The 21,039-nt window shown below is 38.9% G+C and overlaps 1 protein-coding gene across 4 annotated transcripts in view; it reads right to left on the bottom strand.

Moving 5' to 3' along the window:
* EXD2 (exonuclease 3'-5' domain containing 2) overlaps positions 1–657 on the bottom strand; it is a 42,738-nt gene extending 42,081 nt beyond the window's left edge. Inside the window, exon 1 of one of the 4 annotated variants that reach the window (XM_037127035.2) lies at positions 566–657. The gene's annotated coding sequence lies outside the window, so the exon portion shown is untranslated. The remainder of the gene's footprint in view (positions 1–565) is intronic. The other 3 variants (XM_037127046.2, XM_037127041.2, XM_053673376.1) reach the window with 3 other exon arrangements.
* Positions 658–21,039: the final 20,382 nt, after the last annotated feature.

The following is a 21,039-nucleotide window of genomic DNA, read 5'->3' as shown; positions in this document are numbered from 1 at the left end:
TCAGTTATGTAATAAATAATCACTAATGTTCCAGTTTTGATCTGTCCCAGAGATGGGAAGAAAAGAAAGATGTGGCTCCCCAGGAAGGCCCGAAACAGAGGGTGTGGCCTGGGAGGAAAGGGGTGGTATCAATGGGGGGCGGGGGTAAGTCCCCACGAATCCGGCGGAGGGAACTGTAACTGGACGCGTGGTACACGCAGCGCCCAACGAGTTGCTAGGTGCTGCAGATGGTACTTCGTTTTTACTGGGTGAAGAAGCCATGAAGGTTTGGTAGGTGCTCCTACAGAGAAATGGGGTCCAAAGGGTATGCCCTGGTAGGGCGTGGGTGACGGCACACTAGGCCCGCCCCCGCCGCCAGCAAGGGGTGCAAGGAAGCCCGCGGAGGGGCGGGAAGAGGGCAGTGCCAAGCAGCTCTGGGACTGCAAGGTCCCCGCAATCAGTCGCCCCCGCACATGGTGACATCACCAACTCCACGACCCCTCTCCTCAATCCACACTGGAAACCCCCACCCCCACCCCTTGCACAGACTGGAGGAAAAGCCTCGCCACCCCCGATCCTCACTCACTTGCGATGGGAATCCCACCTGAACATCTGCGGTGCCTCAAGCTCAAGACCTGGAACCTCCGCAGCCACCTGTGCGAACCCACCCGGATCCACTATGGCAGAAACCACTTCCGGTTCTGCGACTGACTATGAGGACGTAATCCCAGCAGGGATGCACAAATGGGCAGCGCCATATTGTACGGAAGCCGCTGGGGCAGCTGTTCCAGTCATTCCACTGTTGAATACAAGGGTCTGTTAAAATTTGAAAGGCTTAACTTTCTTCAGAAAAGTGGTGGGGTTTTTTTGTTTGTTTGTTTCTGGGGTAAAATTTTTGTTTGTTTTAGTTTTGAAGGGTTAAGTTTCTGGAATCCTCACAAATGCAATACGGAACATCTAATTGTCATTACTAATTAGGTCTAGTAGTGTTTCCCTACTGTATTAATTTACTTAACTGTCAAATGATGAAGGTAAATAGGAGATACACTTTTACCTTTTTTTTAAACTTTGGTTTATTGATTTTAGAGAGACAGAGGAAGGGGGAGAGAGAGAATGATTGATTGATTTTTCCACTTATTTATGCCTTCATTGGCTGTATCTTGTATTTGCCCTGACGGGGGATGCTCTAACCAACTGAGCTACCCTGCAAGGGCTCAGGAGAGACATGTGTTTAAATAATGTATTACTCATTAGCAGTGCATTTGGTACTTTAGGCATTATAATAATTTATGCCATCTTTTATTATAACAATCACAATACCTCCCATTTATATTTAAATTGTTCATCCAACCAGTCTTTTCCAGCAATTATTATATGTGAGGCAGCTTTATGCTGTGTGCTCTGACATAGAATGTGTAAATCAGAAGGAGAAATGAGATGTGCATAAACAATGTAAGGTGTAGGGAGCTCAGTTGGTTAGAGCGTTGTCCCATACACCAAGGTTGTGGGTTTGATCCCCAGTTAGGACATTCAAAAATCAGCCAATGAATGCATAAGTAAGTGGAAGAACAAACTGATGTCTCTCTCTCTCCCTTCCTCTCTAAAACAATAAAAAATTTTAAAATAAGACAACATAAGCTATTATAATAGCTGCCATTAGTTGAGTATGTGTTCACAGTGTGTGAGCAACTTTGCAGAGCATTTTACATATTGTATCTCATATTATCTCCATAATAACCTAGTAAGGCAGTACTATTTTAAGTGCCATTTTTACATAAGATTGGGAAGGTTAAATAAATTTCTCAAAGTAACAAAGCTAGTAAGCAGTGGATCTGGGAATCAAACCTCAGTGTGTCTGATTACAAAGCTTGTTGCCCTCATCCTCTATATTGTACCCCCTACTCCAGTACAGGAAGAGAGTTCTAAATTCCATTAGATTAATACCCATACAGGGGAAATTTCTGACAGATGTAGAGGATTAACCTCCTTCATTTCAATCTGCTCCATCCTGAAACACATTTTTTAAAAACTAACAAAAAGGTAAAAAGTAAATGCAAATAATTAAAACCATAATGAGGTACCATTACATATCCATCAGAAAGCCTAAAATGAATAAATAAATAAACAAACAAACAGAAAAGACCAAGTTCTGACAAGATGGTGGAGCAAGTGGAACTCGAATAAGCTGCTGAAAGGAATGCAAATTGGTACAATCACTTCATTGAACTGTTTGGCACTATCAGCTAAAGCTGAATATATGCAAAGCATTTGTCCAAACAGTTTCACACCTAGGTATATATCCAACAGAAATGGGTCGATACGTTCATGAAAAAGGAAATGTATAAAAAAGTTCATACCCATACATGGTGCTGGCCCTAAACTGTAAACTACCCAAATATCCATGCTGTTAGAGGTCAATGTAGTCACTGCCCTTGGTAGAATAATGACTGGAGGAGAACATGGGGAAGCTCACGAAGTGCTGATAATGTTTAATTTCTTAAACTGAGGGCTGGTTTACATGTGTGTTCAGGTTGCATATTTGTGGTCATCTTTCCAGATGCATATGTACTTAAATTTTTTAAATTGTAATGAAAAGTAATGGAGCAAAAAGCTTCTAAACCCAAAGGAAAAAGAAGAACAGGAGAGGAGATAACAGCAGACACAAATGTTAACACAGTTTTAGAAGATAGATTAGAATGGCAGAATATTGACATTTGAAGAATCCCATAATGAATTGTCTGGGTCCATAAGCACTCACCCTACATTGAAAGCCCAGTCAACAAGCCCCATCTGTGCATAAAGACTTTCCAGTCAGCTTTTTAGTACTTCACTCTTTGTTGTAGTCCATTCAGGCTTTTATAACAAAATACCATAGACTAAGTGGCTTATAAACAACAGAAGTTGGCTTATAAACAACAGAAGTTTATTTCTTACAGTTCTGGAGGCTGGGTAGTCTATGATTAAGGTGCCGACAGATTTACTGTCTGGTAAGTGGCTGCCTCCTGGTTTATAGACATCTGCCTTTTCACTGTATCCTCACTTGGCCAGAAGGGTAGGGGGCTCTCTTGGGCCTCTTTTATAAGGCGCTAATTCCATTCATAAGGACTCCACCCTCATGACCTAATCACCAATGAAGGCTCTCACCTTCTGATACCCTTTTATTGGAATTAGTTTACAACATATGAATTTTGAGAGGACATAAAACATTCAGTGTATAGCTCTCTTAAACAAGGCACATATATAGAACTCTGTACCTAGCATTTGGAGAACACATATTTTTCAAATATACGAAGAAGATTAAGGAAAATTAATTTGGGACTTCAGGTCAAGATGGAGACATAGGTAAAAACGCTTAGCTTCCCTGCACAACTACAGAAAATATTACAATGAGACTACAAAACAAATATCACCCAGAACCATCAGAAAATCTAACTGTAGGAAGTCCAACAACCAAGTATATAAAGAAGCCACACACATCCAGATGGGCAGGAGGGACAGAGAAGTGGATGGAGAGAGGTGGAGAGGCGGTGGAATGAGTGGTCCCACATTCACAGGTGGTAGATAAAAATTAGGAGGGATACTTTGGGAGCAAGGGACCCCAGCCCAAAACCAGACCACCCAGCAGCCCAGGTGACAATACTAGGAAGATAAATCCCCATAATTTCTGGCTGTAAAAACCAGTGGGGGATGGGGCAGCAGAAGAAACTGCTGGATTATCAGGAGACTCCTTTTAAAGGGCCTGCATGGATTTAGGATTTACACAGACCCAGTCCCTCTGGGATTCAGCATGGGGGCAACAGCTAGAAGGGCATAAGTGGCATAACTGGGGAGAAAGGGAAATGACTGGCAACAGGGTGAGTGCTGGGAGACAACTTCATCCCAGGCAAACTCCAGAAGCCAGGCACCAGCTCTGTCCCTGCTCTGAGCCCTCCCCCCACACAGAGCCACAAAGTGGTGAAACTGGTTGCCCCACCCTGGGATCACCTAAGTCTCCACCCCACAGAATTTACAGGTAGCCCATGCTACTAGGACAGGGAGTCAAAGCGGCCCTAGAAACAAACACAAGGAGGCTGCCAAATTGAGGAGACAAAGAAATCTGGCCTGATTGAAAGAACAGAACAAAACTCTAGAAAAAGAATTAAATCAAATGGAGGTACAGATACAGAGTTCAAAACTCTTGGTGATCAGGATCTCAAAGAAATACAATCGCTGAGTACAGCAGTGACATAAAAAGATCCAGGAACAAATGAAGGTTATATTAAGTGAAATAAAAATCTACAGAGAACCAACAGTGGAGGGGATGAAGATGACAATCAAATCAATGATCTGGAGCACAAGGAAGAAAAAAGCATTCAATCAGAACAGCAAGAAGAAAAAAGAGTCTTAAAAACGAGGATCCTTGTAAGAAGCCTCTGGAACGTCTCCAAATGTACAAATGTACAAATCATAGGGATGCCAGAAGGAAGAGAAAAAGAACAAAAATTCAAAACTTATATGAAAAAATAATGAAAACTTCCATAATTTGGTGAAGGAAATAGACATACGAGTCCAGGAAGCACAGAGAATCCCCAAACAAGTTGGACCTGAAGAAGATGACACCAACACACATCATAATTAAAATGCCAAAGTTTAAAGATAAAGAGAGAATCTTAAAAGCAACAAAGGAAAGAAACAGAATTACCTACAAAGGAATTCCCATAAGACTAACAACTGATTTCTCAAAAGAAACCTTATAGGCAAGAAGGGGCTGGAAAGAAGTATTCCAAGTTATGAAAGACAAGGACCTACATCCAAAATTACTCTATCCAACAAAGCTATCATTTAGAATGGAAGGGCAGATAAAGTGCTTCCCAGATAAGGTCAAGTTAAAGGAGTCCATCATCACCAAGCCCTTATTATATGAAATGTTAAAGGGACTTATTTAAGAAAAGGAAGATAAAAACTATGAACAGTAAAATGACAACAAACTCACAACTATTAACAACTAAACCTAAAAAAAAAACAAAACCAAAAACAAACTAAGCAAACAACTAGAACAGGAATAGAATCACAGCAATGGAGATCACATGGAGGGTTATCAGCCGGGGAGAGGAAGGAGAAAAAATGTACAGGGAATAAGAAGCATAAATGGTAGGTACAAAATAGACAGGGGGAGGTTAACATAGGAAATGGAGCAGCCAAAGAACTTATATGTACGACCCATGGACATGAACTAAAGAGGAGGGTGGATTCTGGTGGAAGGAGGAGTGCAGGGTGGAGGGGAATCAAGGGGAGAAAAATGGGACAACTGTAATAGCATAATCAATAAAATATACTTAAAATAAAAATTTTGTAATACACTTAAAAATATAGCATAGATTTACGAAACAAGAAAATATGAATAACTTTATGCCAAAAGAATTGATTAGATGAGAGAATGAAAAGATAAGCCACTGATTAGGAGGAAATATCTGCAAAACACATATTTAATAAAGATTTTTTTACCCAGAACATACAAAGAACTTCTAAAAGTCAACCACCCAATTAAAAAGTGAACAAAGGATCTAAATAGACACCTCACCAAAGAAAGATAGGTAATATCCAAATAATCACATGAAAAGATGTTCAATATTATATGTTATTAGGGAAATTGCAAATTAAAACACCAATGAGATACTAATATTTCATTGAATAACTAAATCCTATTAAAGGGTAGGGCAAAAACTCTTACATTTTTTCTATACAGTGACTCTAGTACTGCTTAGTTGAGTTGAACTTCATTCTAAACAATTTTGTTAGATTGTATTGTGACAGCTGTTATATCAGCATTCAGTTAAAAAACGTATCAAAATTGGTGAATTTTTATGTAGGCATTTTAATATTGAAGATGGAGGAAAGTATGCAACATTTTTGGTGTATTCTGCTTTATTATTTCAAGAAAGGTAAAAATGCAACTGAAATGCAGAAAAAGATTTCTGCAGTATATGAAGAAGGTGCTGTGACTGATCAAATGTGTCAAAAGTGGTCTGGGAATTTTTTTTTGGCACTGTTGTCATTTTGGCCAAAGAATCTTTGCTGTGGGGACGTCTTATGCATTGGAAGATGTTTAGCAGCACCCTTGGCCTCTACCCACTAGAAGCCAATAGCAGGAGATAGCCAACATACTCAAAATATCCAAATCAATACAGTTATTGGTGAAATGAAAGATGTGTCATTTTACTTTACAGAAAACAACATGCAGACTTTTGGCCAACCCAACAGAATGGCTAAAATCCAATCACTAACGACACCAAATGCTGGGGAGGACAGGGAGCAACAGGGACTCCCAGGCACTGCTGGTGGGAATGGAAAACAGTGGTCACTTCCGAAGATGTTTTGTCAGCTCCATTCAAAGCTAAACATACTTCTACCATTCAACTGAGCAATCATGCTCCTAAGGATTTACCCAAATGAGTCAAAAACTTGAGTCCACCCAAAAACCTGCACACAAATGTTTAAAGGAGCTTTGGTCATAATTTGAAAGCAACCACTTCAGCAAGTGAATGGATAGCCAAAATCTGGTACATCCATACAATGGAATATTATTCAGTGATACAAAGGAATGAGCTATCATGCCATGAAAAGATATAGAGGGACCTTAAATGCATATTGCTAAGTAAAAGAAACCAGTCTGGCCCTGACTAGTGTGGCTCAGTTGGTTGGACATCATTCCACAAAGTGAAAGGTCGCCGGTGTGATTCCCAGTCAGAGCTCATGCCTGAGTTGTGATCCCTGGTTGGGGCACATGTGAGAGGCAACTGATCGATGTTTCTCTCCCACATCAATGTTTCTCTTTCTTTTTTTTCCCCTCCCTTCCTCTCTCTACAAAAATAAATAAAATAATACTTTTTAAACAACAAAGAAAGAAAAGAAACCAGTCTGAAAAAGGGTACACACTGTATGATTCCAACTATATGACATTCTAGAAAAGGCACTATTATGGTGACAGTAAAAAGATCAGTGTCTGCCAGGGGTTCCTGGGAGGAAGGACAGTGTGCACAGGTGGGGATTTTTAGGGCAGTGAAACTATTCTGTATAATATTGTAGTGATGGGTACATGATGCATATGTCAAAACCCACAGAACTTTGCGATATGAGAAAACCCTAAAAAAGCATGGACTTCAGATGATAATAATGTATCAATATTGGTTCAAGTGTAACAAAGACCACACCAGTGCAAGACTGCTAATAATAAGGGAGACTGTGAGGGTCTCGGGGGAGGTATACAAGAACTCTCTGTTCAAATTTTCTATAAACCTGAAACTGCTCTAGAAACAAAGACAATTAAAAGAAAAGATCATATTGTGAACTGCTTGGTTTATCTAAAAATGCTTTATGCATTTATTATTGATCCAAGGACAACTTAACACCACGCACTGGAACATCATGTACAGCAAATTCAGGAGGAACTGTGGCAGGAAGTGCTAGCGCCTGCCCCATAGCCATCCTCCCCCTGTACTTAGTAACAGAAGTCAGAGGACATTTTAAAATGGCACTTGAAAAATACATTTTTTTTTTTAGCCTTGGCTGGTGTGGCTCGGAGGATTGAGTGCCTGCCTGTGAATGAAAGGGTCACTGGTTCAATTCCCAGTCAGGGCACATGCCTGGGTTGCAGGCCAGGTCCCCAACTGGGGGCATGTGAAAGGCAACCGATTAATGTGTCTCTCACACATCATTGTTTCTGTCCCTCTCTTTCTCCCTCCCTTCCCCTCTCTCTAAAAATAAATAAATACAATCTTTAAAAAGAAAAACATTTTTTGTCTCCATTGGAAATGGGAATGGTTATGTGACTTAAGTTCTGGCCAGTGAGGTGTAAACACAGTTTTTGCACTGGACTTTTGGTAAAGTTCCCCAAAAGAGTGCAGACAACTGCCACCAGCTTTTTGTTTTCTTCCATTTTGTCGCTGCCCTTCCACTTGTTTCCTGCGAAGACTGGGGCCTGATGGCTGGAGCTCCAGCAGCTCCCTAACCTGCAGCGGCACCATGAAGATGGAAGCCAGGTGCTTAGGGAGATGGAACGGAGAAGTAGAAAAAGTCTGGATCCTTCACGCCTTCTGTCGTTTCCACACGAACCCTGAACTACCTACCTCTGGACTTCGTTTACATGAAAAAATCAGCTATTTTGTTTAAGCCACTGCCACCCAGCCTTTGTCGCCAGGAACCCAATCCCGAACTGATGGAAGAAAAGAAAGGCAGTAATAATGACTGCATGCCACGCAGGTCAACTAAACCATGGTGAATAGAGTGCCCAGCGCTGAAGACACACAGTAATGGTTTTTAATGTGGTACCGTCATTGGACGTGTTTAGTGTGTTAAAGATAAAGGTCAGACTTAGAGGAACCACTAAATAGGCACTTTCTGAAAAACCCATTTCCTTCCATTGAAATTCTATCCATCTTTTCTGCTCACTGATCTCTTATATCAACTTTTGTAATATTGTTAGGTACTCTACAGATTATAAAAATATGTAGCTAGGTACTGGAGAAGCTGGCAAGCTAGTTGGAAACACAAAAAGACTGCTAGCAAGTAGGAAAATGGATCATTTTTAGAGCTATAGGGAACTTTTTTTCCTCCTAAGGACCTGGAATGAAACTACCTCTTGGGAAAGATGCCTGTATTCATTTAGAAGGGATTCATGAAGGCCCCTTAGAGTGAGGGTGAAACACATGCATCCCCAATGGGACAAGTTTGCCTCCCCAAAGGGACAAGTTCGCATAACAATAGGCGTAGAAAGGCTGGTGAATCAGCATTCCTTTTGTTCTGCAGTAAGTGGAGTGATTGGGGGCTTAGCTGTATTGCTTTGTAGGGTAAAGAGGTGAGGAGAACCAGAGATGGAGAAGTCAGCAAGGCTCCAAACTTGCTGGGGGAAAGAGAAAATCATCTCAGAGGAGAGACTCTGGGGAAGAAAGAAATGTTTCAAGTGTTCGGGGAATTGACTTTAAGTTCTTTACTGACTGTGAGATATGTACGTATTATGTAACCTAATCTATCTCTCATAGGTAAGGTTCAGCAAAGTCTATACCGTTCTCTAATGCTTTTGTTCCAAGAGCTTCTTTAGAGGAATATGAATAGGTGATAAATTTTGCATCCAGGTTTACAAGAGAAAAAGACAAAGGTTATTTCAGGCTATCTGGAGCTGGAGGGGAAAGGGTAAATTGGTCAGAGAGAAAAGAACACAGGAAGAGACCTCCAGCCAAAGATGATGGGTTGAACCACACGTAACTCCACTTACTCCTGAAATCCCTCTAAAAATGAAAAAAAAAACCCACAAAACTTCAATGTAGAAGAATATAGAGAAAGATGAAGACCAACCAAATGAGAAGGAACAGAGGCTATTTTTTCAGCGTTTTCTACAGCTGGGAGTCAGCCACCATCACTTGTGCTCGGCAAAGACTCAGAGCACTCGGGTGGAGGAGTGAGAAAGCTTAGGTTTATAGTGGGGGAAAGACAAAGGAAGTCTTCAAATATGCTCTCATTGGAGGTCATTGTCATGGGAAGGCCACAGATGGACTACCTAGAAGCCAGATTTCTTATGTGGTTGGACTGGCTTTCTGTGGTTGGTCATGTGTTGGAAGTGTGGGCAAAATATAAGGAAGCTGAATCATTGACAAGTTCAGACCATTCTGGGCTGCTTGTTTCAGAGGCTGTGGTTTGGCTTTCCAGGCTGGTTGCTGCAGAGGTTATGGGTCAGAGTTCTATTGTCATATATGGTCTGTCCATTTGTCTCTCTGTCTTTCTATCACTCAGAGAACAGAAGAGGAGGTAAACTTACTAACACTTTGGAAACTGGAAAGCAGAAGGGTAGTGGGAACTGATCTAATAAACAAAGGACAGGCCAAGATCAAGCCTGATTTGCCCCACAGAACTACCAAAAGGCTCAAGAATGGGCATCCCTGACCTGTATGGCTCAGGTGATAAGGCATAATCCCACAAAGGGAAAGGTTGCTCGTTTGATTCCCCGTCAAAATACATGCCTGGGTTGTAGATTCCATCCCTGGTTGGATAGCGTGAGAGAGGCAACTGTTCGATGCTTCGCTCTCAAATCAAGGATTCTTTCCCTCACTTTCTCTCTCCCTTCTCTTTTCCCTAAAGTCTCTCCAATTATAAATATATAAAATCTATTTTTAATTACTTTATTGTTGTTTAATTACAGTTGTCTGTATTTTCTCCCCACACTAAATATATAAAATCTTAAAAAAAAGAAAAAGAATGAGCAGCACCAGGTACTTCAAGAAGCAGGGGTAAAGTTGGGACTACAAGCAGAATAGTTGATTAAAAATAAGTAGTTAAACCACTAGAGTTCCCCACAGCTCCAAAGTAACTGTACTTCTAGAGCTCCTGCTGAAGATTTAGGATTGATTCCCTGGAGAGAGTAAAGTAGAGGGTACCTAAAAATATGAGGATTCGGGGAAAATTACTCACTTTCAAGACTCCTGCCCTGGCTGGTGTGGCTCAGCAGATTGAACATCAGTCTGTAAACCAAAGGGTCACAGGTTCTATTCCCCGTCAGGGCACATGCCTGGATTGCAGGCCGGGTCTCCAGTAGGGGGCGTGTGAGAGGCAACCATACATTGGTGTTTAAAGAACACCAATCATCTGACTTTTGGTCAAGACATGGCTTATTCCTACAGTATAGAAAATGGACTAGCCAAAGAACTTATACTCATGACCCATGGATGTGAACAATGGTGTGGGGATTGCCAGTGGGTATAGGAGGTGCTGGATGGAAGAGGGCAAAGAGGAAAGAATCAGAACAATTGTAATAGTATAATCACTCAAATATAATTTAAAAAAAGAAATGGAAAGTTCAAGCCATTAAACATTCAGTTCAAGTCACAGCCAGAGAATGAAACCTTCTACGGCAGCCTTAAATGAAACCCTTATTTTTTGTACTCACAGACTAATTTTGCTGAAAATCAAACATAAAATTTAATTACACAGGTTTCAGAAGTACAACATAAGTTGATTCATAGCCTCGCCACAACTCTTTATTAAAATATAGGGCATTGATCGGGACGGGTGTGACACTGAAACCTGGAATGGGGACATCTGGGTTCGTGCAAACAAGGTTAAGGTTGTAGAATGCCCAAATCTCTCTAACCTCCGTATCAGTGGAAGGAATTGGTGTTGGTAGCAGCCCTCCATCCCTTGCTTTAAAGCCCTATTAATAACATCATCTGAATGAAGTGTATTTTCTGAAGTTTCACTCCAGCCTCTCACTGTTACCCAGACATCAGGGTTTCTCAGCACGCTAGGCTGTGAATAATTCTTCACAGAGGAAGTGCCCTGCGCACTGTAAGATATTTAGCAGCATTTATGACCTATAAAGTACACATTTTATTTTATTTTTTTAAATATTTTATTTCTTTTAAAAATTATTTTTAGAGAGAGGGGAAGAGAAGGAGAAAGAGAGGTAGAGAAACATCAATGTGTGCTTGCCTCTCACATGGCCCTCACTGGGAAGCGGGCCTGCAACCCAGGCATGTGCCCTGATTGGGAATCGAACTATGACCCTTTGGTTCACAACTCACGCTCAATCCACTGAGCTACACCAGCCAGGGCTAAAATACATATTTTAAATAAGTAAAATGTTAAGACACATAGTTTGAAAATAAATAGAGAAAGACATGCAAAGAGGAAGCATAAGAAACTGGAGTAACTATATTAATATCAGAAAAAACAGATCAAGACATCAAGTACTAAAGGAGATAAAAGGGATATTTTATAACATTAGAAGAAGGGTCAGTAGATCAGAAGACACGACAATCATAAATGTGTATATACCTTATAAGAGCTTCTAAATATGCGAAGCAAAAATTACACAATTAAAAGGGAAATGGACAATTCCCCAATCATAGTTGAAGATTTTAATATCCCTTTCTACGCGACCAGGTAGAAAATTATCAAAGACACACCGGAACTGAACACTATCAACGCCTTTGCCCTAATTGATGTTTATGGGACTCTATACCCCAAATGTAAAATGCACATTTTTTCAAATGCAAATGGCATGTTCACCAGGGTAGACCACATATGTTAAGCCATAAAACAAGTATTGACAAATTTTTAAACATCGACATTTTTTAAAGTATTTCTCTGGCAATGGGGTGAAGTGATATATAGCAATAAGATTCTTAGAAAATTTGAAATATAGTAAAATCAATATATGCATTGTTAAATAATCCACAAGTCAAAAATTCAAGAGAAATTAGAAGAAATTTTTTAATGAAACCATAATGAAAATAAAGCACTTTGATATTTGTGTGATGTAGATAAGGCAGTGCTTAGAGGGAAATTTACAGCTTTAAACATTTATATTAGAAAAGAAAAAATACTTAAAATTAGAAAACAATCACAAATAAGCAGCCCAAGGAAATAATCAAGAGCAGAAATCAACAAAATAGAAAATGGGCAAAAATAGTAATAATCAATGAAAACAAAAGCTATTTCTCTGAACTGATCAATAAAACCTATAAGCCACTAACTGATCAAGAAAAAAGAGAGAAGACAAAAATTATATCAGGAATTGAAAATTGGTTTAACATTTGAAAACCAACCAATGTAATTTTCCTATATCACGCCTGACTTACAGGTAATTCTGCACCAAACAGAAAATACTTCTGAGGAGTATCCTTGAAAGACAGTGGTGAAACAAGATCTCCAAGAAATGCATTTCGTTGTCTACTTTATTTGGACTGAGAAATAACCAGAATAGATCTACACTGATTTTTAAGTTATTTATTTATTAAAAAAAATTTTAGGTTTTAAAATTTTATTCTTGATTATTCTATTACAGTTGTCCCCATTTCCCCCTTTTCCGTCCTCCATCCCTCCCTGCCCCCCCCCACAGTCCATCCCCACACCGTTATCCGTGTCTGTGGCTCATTATTACATGGTCTTTGACCTCTCCCTTCCCCTTCTCTCCACCCATCCTCCGCCCCACTTTCCTCTGGCAGCTGTCAGTCTGTTCCCTGTTTCTGCGTCTCTGGATATGTTTTGCTCATTAGTTTATTTTGTTCAACACTGATTTTTTTAAAAGATATTATTTATTTTCCGAGAGGGGAAAGGAGGGAGAAAAAGAGGGAGAGAAACATCAATGAGCGAGGCTGCACCCTGACAACCCAGGCATGTGCTCTGGAATTGAACCAGCAACCTTTCGGCCCCAGTGCTCAATCCACAGAGCCACACTAGCCAGGGCGGACCTATGCTCATCAATGGGAAGTTGCTAAGAGTTTCACTATATGCTTAGGACTTGGAAAGAACAGGAGCATTGGGAGACACTAAGTAGAAAGAAGGTGTGGGGAAGAGGTATGTGGTGGATGGACCTCTCAAATGGGCAGAATGTCATTAATATTTAAATCCCATAAGAATGTTCAAAAAAGGGCATCCACTGTAGAGGAAGCTCTCAGGACAAGATGACATGTACCACAAACCTCACTTCACCTCTTTCTCCAGACCCACCAGTGTTTGCCCAATGAGTTCAAGTACAAGGTGGCCATCTTGCAAAGATGAAGACTATGCATGGTCTCAACGTTAACTTCCCCTCAATAAGGCTGACCTGTCTAAGCAAGCCCCTCCGTAAACCTAACATACCTACAATAAAGACTTAGACTGGACCCCTGGGGGACCAGTCAATATCACCTTCCCTGGAGAAAGTGGTCAGCCAATTGGTAGCAAGTCGATTACACCGGACCCCTTGTATTATAGAGGTAACAGTAATTTGTCTTTACTAGAATAGACATATATTAAGGGTATAGATTTCTCTTCCCTGCTCATATGGTATTTCTGCCAGCACCACCATCCATGGGCTTATTTCCTGCAATAATGTTACATACATATTGCTTGCATTTGGGAAACACGTTTCATTGTAAAAGAAGTGTGGCAATGGGCTCATGTCTGTGGAATTCATTGATCTTCCCACATACATCATTATTCAGAAAAAGCTGGCCTCATGGAATGCTTGAATAGCCTACTAACACCTTGGTTTTAGTGCCAACACCAGTGGGGAGAGAGCATCTTGAAAGATTGGGGTTGGCTTATAAAACTCAATATACAGGGTGGGGCAAAAGTAGGTTTACCATTGTTTGCATGGAAAATAATACTATAATCAATATGTTATACAAGAGTAAAAATAAACTCTGTGTTTTACGTACTCACAACTGTAAACCTACTTTTACACCATGTTGTATTCTTCAGTATATAGTACTGTTTCTTCTATAGCCAGACTGCACTACTCCTTAAATTAAGGGTTGAAAATGAGAGTGGGTTTTCTCATTCTTACACCTAATAATCTATTTGCAAAATTTTTATTTCGCATTCCTGAACGTTTGAGTTCTGACAGTTTGGAGCTTAGTTCCCAAAAGAAAAATGCTCTCATTTTCCTTCTACCATGAAGCATAATATTTCCATTGACTGGGTAGTTGAGATGTCACTTAGCCATTTTGGGTTCCTCATGCCACAGAACCAACAGCCAAGAAAGGGTTATTCAACCAGGTGAGATGATTGGTCCTAATTACCAATTGGGTCTCTGTTACACACTAAGGACAGGTATCCAAGAGTTTCTCTGGAACCAAAGAGTTTCTTTGGGAAAGCCTCTGAGCACTTCCATGTTTAACAGGAAAATTAATACAAAATTAGAGCAACTAGAAAAAGGCAGGACCCTAACGGGGATTTAGATCCTTCAGGAATTGAAGTTTGGCTCATCCCACCAGGTAAAGAACCCAGACCAAAAAAAGAGATTCCAGCAGAGGCAAAAGCAATAATAAATGGACAGTGGAAGACAACAGTTACAAATGTCAACTATGACCTAGTGACCACTTACAGAAATAAACACAGTAACAGCTAGGCCTATTTTCTTCTAGCTTTTTATGCGTGTACATAAAAGAATCTTGATCCTGATTCTCTTTATTACTTTATATAAGGATTGCTGGTGTTGATTAATTTTATGATTCAGTCTTTTCATTTCAATATATTTTTACATAGGACCTTGACTGAATGAGTAGTAACTAACATGGCCCATATATGGATACTGTAACTATAACTCAATGGCAAACATTCTCCTGCCTCGGGGCATTTGCGCTTGCTATATTTCCTCTGCTTGGAATGTTCTTCCCTTAGATATCCATGAGGGCTTCTCCTTTACCTCCTTTTAATCTTTGTTTAAATGTCACTTTTCTTAGTGATGCTTTCTCTGACCACCGTATTTAAACCTCAAAATACTTACCACGATCTAACATATATATTTTACTTGTTTACCTTGTTGACTTTCTGTGCCCCACTCCCTTTAGAAGGTAAGCCCCTTAATGGCAGGGGATATTATCCAGCTTGTTCACTGCTACTTCCTTGGTATATAGAACAATGCAGAGACTCAAGAAATGTTTATTAACTATGGAACACTATGTTATATTGAAGTTTAAAATAATTAAGTACTAAACAAACTGTTATTCCTTCTCGGAAATTGGGGGAGAGTATAAATACAAATTTTAACTTATTACTTAAGTCAAAAAATTTTTTTCAATGTTGGGATATCCTTGATCATATTTGCTAACTAAAGGGAAAGGCCAGTGGCATTGGAGTGGGTTAATACATAGAAGAAAGAGGGGATAATTGATAAAACAAGGTCCATGAGGAGATAACATGAGATGGTTTTAGAACACAGTGACAGTGACACAGGCCAATTGATGGCCTCCATGACTCTTGTGAAGTAGATGGGTAGGTCAAGGCTAAGGACAAGGATTGTGGGAGTGTGCACAATTTGTGAGGGTTTAGAAAAGGTATTAAGGTTATATTAACAAAATTATTTTATTTAATCCTCACATCAGTCCTATATGGTGTGGTCTCCACCTTCCAGTATTATTCCATTTTACAAAAGAAACAGAAGCACAGAGATTGTATAATCTGCACAAGACCGCACAGGCCGACGAATAATGGAGCTATTTTAGGAAGCTCTGTCTGACGCAGGCCTGTCTGGCTTCAATTTACTGTACCTGTCTAGGCCTCGTGTTCCTCAGCAACACAGTGGAAAGGGTCCCAAAGCTGCCCGTCCTCAGTGTAAAGGTCCCTGCGATGGGGTAGGACAGGCACATCCAGGGTGTGCGTGATGGATAGTCCATTGGGATGGTAAAAGAAAATGTTAGATTTCTATTTATATATTTTTTAGTTTAAAAAAAATTTAAAGAAATTTTTACCACTACTTAATACATAGATAGACATTGGCATCCTTAGTTAGTCTGAATGCCAGCTGGTTATGAGTCATTTTGGTATCTTTTTATTTTTATTTATTTTTTAGAGAGGGGAAGGGAGTGAGAGAGAAAGAGAAACATTAATGTGTGGTTGTCTCTTGTGTACCCCCCACTGGGGACCTGGCTCACAACTCAGGCATGTGCCCCCACCAGGAATCAAACCAGTGACCCCTCAGTTCACAGGCTGGGACTCAATACACTGAGTCACACCAGCCAGGGCTCATTTTGGTATCTGAGGGAGACACAGGAGTTCCACAGTGCAGATGAATTGATGGTGGTACCTGCCAGTAGTATTTTTTCGTGATTAAGGGATGGTGTCACCGTGTTCATTTTTGTGGAAGAAAGATTTTTACATAGTACTATCTGCAGCGGTCTGTGATGAAATATGGATTGATGGATGACAAAGGTATTTGGCTTCATTCAGAGACTTGCTGGTATTTCCTGTCTGAGTATTGAAATAGTTGTCAGAACCTATAAATAACTTGCACTTGTCTTAAAAAGACAAGTGCATTCAAATTTTGCTGACTTATTCAATGATGATAAAGTGGCTATCAGTAATATACTACTTTATAGCTACTAGAAAACAGTGTTTTAAACTGTTCCTTGAAGATAAAGTTATTAGTGCAACAAGTCAGAAAACTGCTTTTTGAAAGCAATTACAAATGAATATTTTAAAAATGACATTTAGAAGTGTTTCTATTTTGGTGGGGTTCTTTTTGCCAAACAACAGAGAAGTACGTCACTTCTAAAAATGCTTATATTTGTACATATAAAACCTCAGAAATAGTTTTCTACTGTGTTAAGAATATTCCAAATAAAAGATGTTTGGTGTGTTCTAAATATATTTGTTAAAAGTATAACAGCTTCTGATTAATTTGCAAATGCAACTGATGGGATACCTTGAAAAATGATAAAAATCAGCTGAATTTCAATAAAATTGAATGGGACTGAAAATTAGTTTCATGTTGGAATAAGCCCAGCCAACTATATAATAATATTCACCCCTGGCCAGTGTGGCTCAGTTGGTTGGAGCATTGTCTTGTAACTGATAGGCTGAGGGTTTGATTCCCAGTCAGAGCACATAACTAGGTCATGGATTAGGACCCTGGTCTGGGCTCATACGGAAAGCACAATTGAAGTTCCTCTCTCCTTCCTCCTCCTCCCTTCTTCTCTCTCTAAAAGCAATGAAAAAGAAAAGTTCCCAGGTGAGGATAAAAAAAATACTATTCAATAAATATAAACTTTTAAGTCTTGCATTAAATAAAACAAAAGTAACACAAGTGGTGAAGGGATTTGGCCAGGTGATTTCTAAAATTTCATGGGCTTTATCATTTTGTGATTTGAATAATGCTTATTTTCCAGCAAGCTCATAGATAGCCAGATATATCATTAGCTACAACTTAAATGGGATCTTAGTCAATAATGTTGATTATATTTACAACATGAGTTCATGTAGTTCATTCTGAAAAATAGGAACACATGCTATGGTCAGTTCATATCCTAGGAACCTGTCATTGATCACCACTGAACCTATAGAGACCATTTAAACTTAACCTCTGTACCAAAGAATCTTCTTGCTTCTCCTTGGATATATTTTACTTTGGGGAAGGACTATTGCACAATGTTATTTTCTAAAAGGTATTTAGCACAGTGAAGATGCTTAATAAACATTTTATATCCATAGGATCATCTCTGGAAAAGAAATCTTGGCTATATAACGACATACCTGTTACACTAAACAATACTGTTTTTCATCAGTTTCTTGTGCCATTCACCAGGGGTTATTCATGTGGAAGCCTAAAATTAAAAATAAGTAAAAACAGCTGGCTCATAATGATTTCTGCCCAGAAAACTTCAAATATATAAAACCCAGGTGATTGGCATAGAATAGTACAAGAATATGACTGAGTAAATATCACATGACAAATCCTGGCCATTGAGAATTTCCATCAGTTTCCACTCCATAAAGGTTATTTCAAACTAGACTTCTTTGTTCATCATGAAGAATTATGCATGGCCAACTTGAACCAAATGTCTGGAAAGTAAGTTGGAATGTAATTTGAAAATTCTAGTAACAAATAATATTCTGAATTCAATTTAACTGCTAAATTCAATTACTTCACAGCCTGGGTATTCACATTAAGACCTGTGAAAAATGCCCCCTTTAAAAAAAATGAATGAGAGCCCTGGCCTGGTGGCTCAGTTGGTTGGTCGCCCCATACACCAAAATGTTGTGGGTTCAAGCCCTGGTCAGGGCACATGGGGGAGGCAACCAATTGATGCTTCTCTCCCACATCCATGTTTCTCTCTCCCTCTCTCTCCCCACCTTCCTCCATCTCTAAAATCAGTAAACATACTTCGGGTGGAGATTTAAAAAAATGAGTTAGAAAGCAGTAACAAAAGGAAATTTGGGGAATTCAAAAATATGCAGAAATTAAACAATACACTCTTAAATAACTAATTGGACATGGAAGAATTCACAAGAGAAATTAGAAAAACTTTGAGATCAATAGGTTTGAATAGACATTCTCCAAAAAAGATATACAAATGGCCAATAATGATATGAAAAGATGCTCAATATCAATAGCCATAAAAGAATTGCAAATCAAAACCTTAATAAAAAAAAGAGAAACCATTCACTCACTTGTATGGTTATAAGAAAAAAGATGGATAGTAACATGGATTGGCAAGGATATGGAAAATTGGAAACCTCTCACATTGCTGATGGGAATGTAAAATGGTCAGCTACTTTGGAAAAACAGTTTGGAAGTTCCTCATAAAGTTAAACAGAGTTATCATAGTGATACTACATATACATGTGTGTATAGATAGATAGATAGATAGATATCCAAGAGATATGAAGACATATGTCCAAACAAAAACTTGAACACAAATGTTAATAGCAGCATTATTCACAATAGCCCCAAAGTGACAACAGCTCACATGTCCATCAACTGATGAATAAACAAAAAGTGGTATATCTAGGTATACAGTGGAATATAATTTGGTCTAGAAAAAAATGGAGTACTGAAAACATGCTGAGTGAAAGAAACCAGACACAAAGGCCACATACTGTATAATTCCACTCATATGAAATATCCAGCATAGAGACAGTAGGTACCTAAGTGGTTGCCAGTGGCTAAAGGGAAAGATGAATGGGGAGTAACTGCTTATGTGAATGGGGGTTTCTCTTTGGACTGATGAAAGTGTTCTGGACTTAGATAATGGTAATGGTCACACCACTTTGTGAATATACTAATGCACTGAATTCTGCACTCTAAAAAGTGAATCGTATGATTATACGGTCAACTATATCTAATAAAATTATTATAAAAAATGAAAGGACATATGTCCTATAGATCTTTTTGGAAAAAAATTTGTGCTTAAATAGGTTAATTTCTTTTTCTTCCCAAATTAAAATTGACTACTTGAAATTATCAATAATTTATCCTTTAAAATTTAAAGATCACAGTTAAATTATGTCTACAATATGTATTATTTGTCTGAATTAATGTCTCTTATTTATGAGTAGCAGTTTATTTTTTTAGTATTTTATTTAATTGTAGAGAGAGGGAGAGGAATGGAAAAGAGAGGGAGTGAAACATCAGTGTGAGAGGAACATCAATCGGTCGCCTCTTGTAGGTGACCAACCGGGGAACAAACCCTCAACCCAGACAAGTGCCCTGATGGGGGAATTGAACAGGCGACCCTTCACCTGGAGGAACCATGCCCAACCAACCGAGCCACACTGGTCAGGGCTAGCAGCTCATTTCAAAGTCCAAAGAATTTTTAAATGAGAAATTTCTGAGCATATTAGTATATTAGTAGTTCTTAATATGCTAAGATTTAGTAAATATTTGAAAAGAAGCTTAAGTATTTTCTTAGTTATTTTTAAATTTATTCTTGTTTTCATTTTCTTAGCCTTTTTAAAAACAATTTCTAATGTTTGAGCTTTTTCCTTAGCATTTAGTCAGTTTTTAAAGTTTTTTTACTTTTCCCAGTGATATCAGGGCCGAACAAAAGAGAAGTCAAGGAGTAAATGAATTTTGGGGAACTCAACTCCTAGTCAGTATATTTCATCCTTGGTGGAGCAATTAAGAAGGGTGGATCAATATCTTGGTTTTCCCAGCATGAATGTATAAAACAGGGCTTCCTGAGTATGAATGTTAATGTACAGAAGTTTCTAGCCTAAGTAAGAAAATGGGAATTTTTCACTCTTCCCCTTCCTCCTCCACATATGCCATACAGTGGAGAGAATACTCAGGAGTCCACTTCCATTTGCTATTTTTAAGCTAAGTACATTGGCCTTTTCACTATAAATGCCTATATCAGAAAGGCCATGCTCATATGGTCATTGAAGTTGATTAAATGTTTGTGTTATAGTTATGTACAATATTGTGAGTTTGCAATAAAGGACCCAAGGGAGTATATTAAATTCTTAATAAAAGCAAATAGATACCGTGGGGCTTGATCTGCTAAAGTTGAGTTATATTATAGGCAGGGTTGCCAGATTTAGCAAATAAAAATAAAGGATGTCCAATTTAATTTAAATTTCAGATAGATGATAATTATTTTAGTATATTTTGGATATACTTCTACTAAAATATTAATTGTTTATCTGGAATTCAAATTGAATTGGGCATCTCGTATTTTATCTGGCAACCTAATTATGGGAATGAGGAGAGAATGGTTTCATGTACTCATACAAAGAGTTATCCAGACCAGCTGTAGGATGTAAACAGGCTGAGTGGTCCTACATACCTGTCTTGGCTGGTCACTGCAAGTTAAGGAAATTTCCAGC

This window comes from Artibeus jamaicensis, unplaced genomic scaffold, assembly GCF_021234435.1.
Source record: "Artibeus jamaicensis isolate MK-2021 breed Jamaican fruit bat unplaced genomic scaffold, CSHL_Jam_final contig_851, whole genome shotgun sequence".
Taxonomy (NCBI): domain Eukaryota; kingdom Metazoa; phylum Chordata; class Mammalia; order Chiroptera; family Phyllostomidae; genus Artibeus; species Artibeus jamaicensis.
This window is presented reverse-complemented; position numbering and strand designations above follow the sequence as displayed.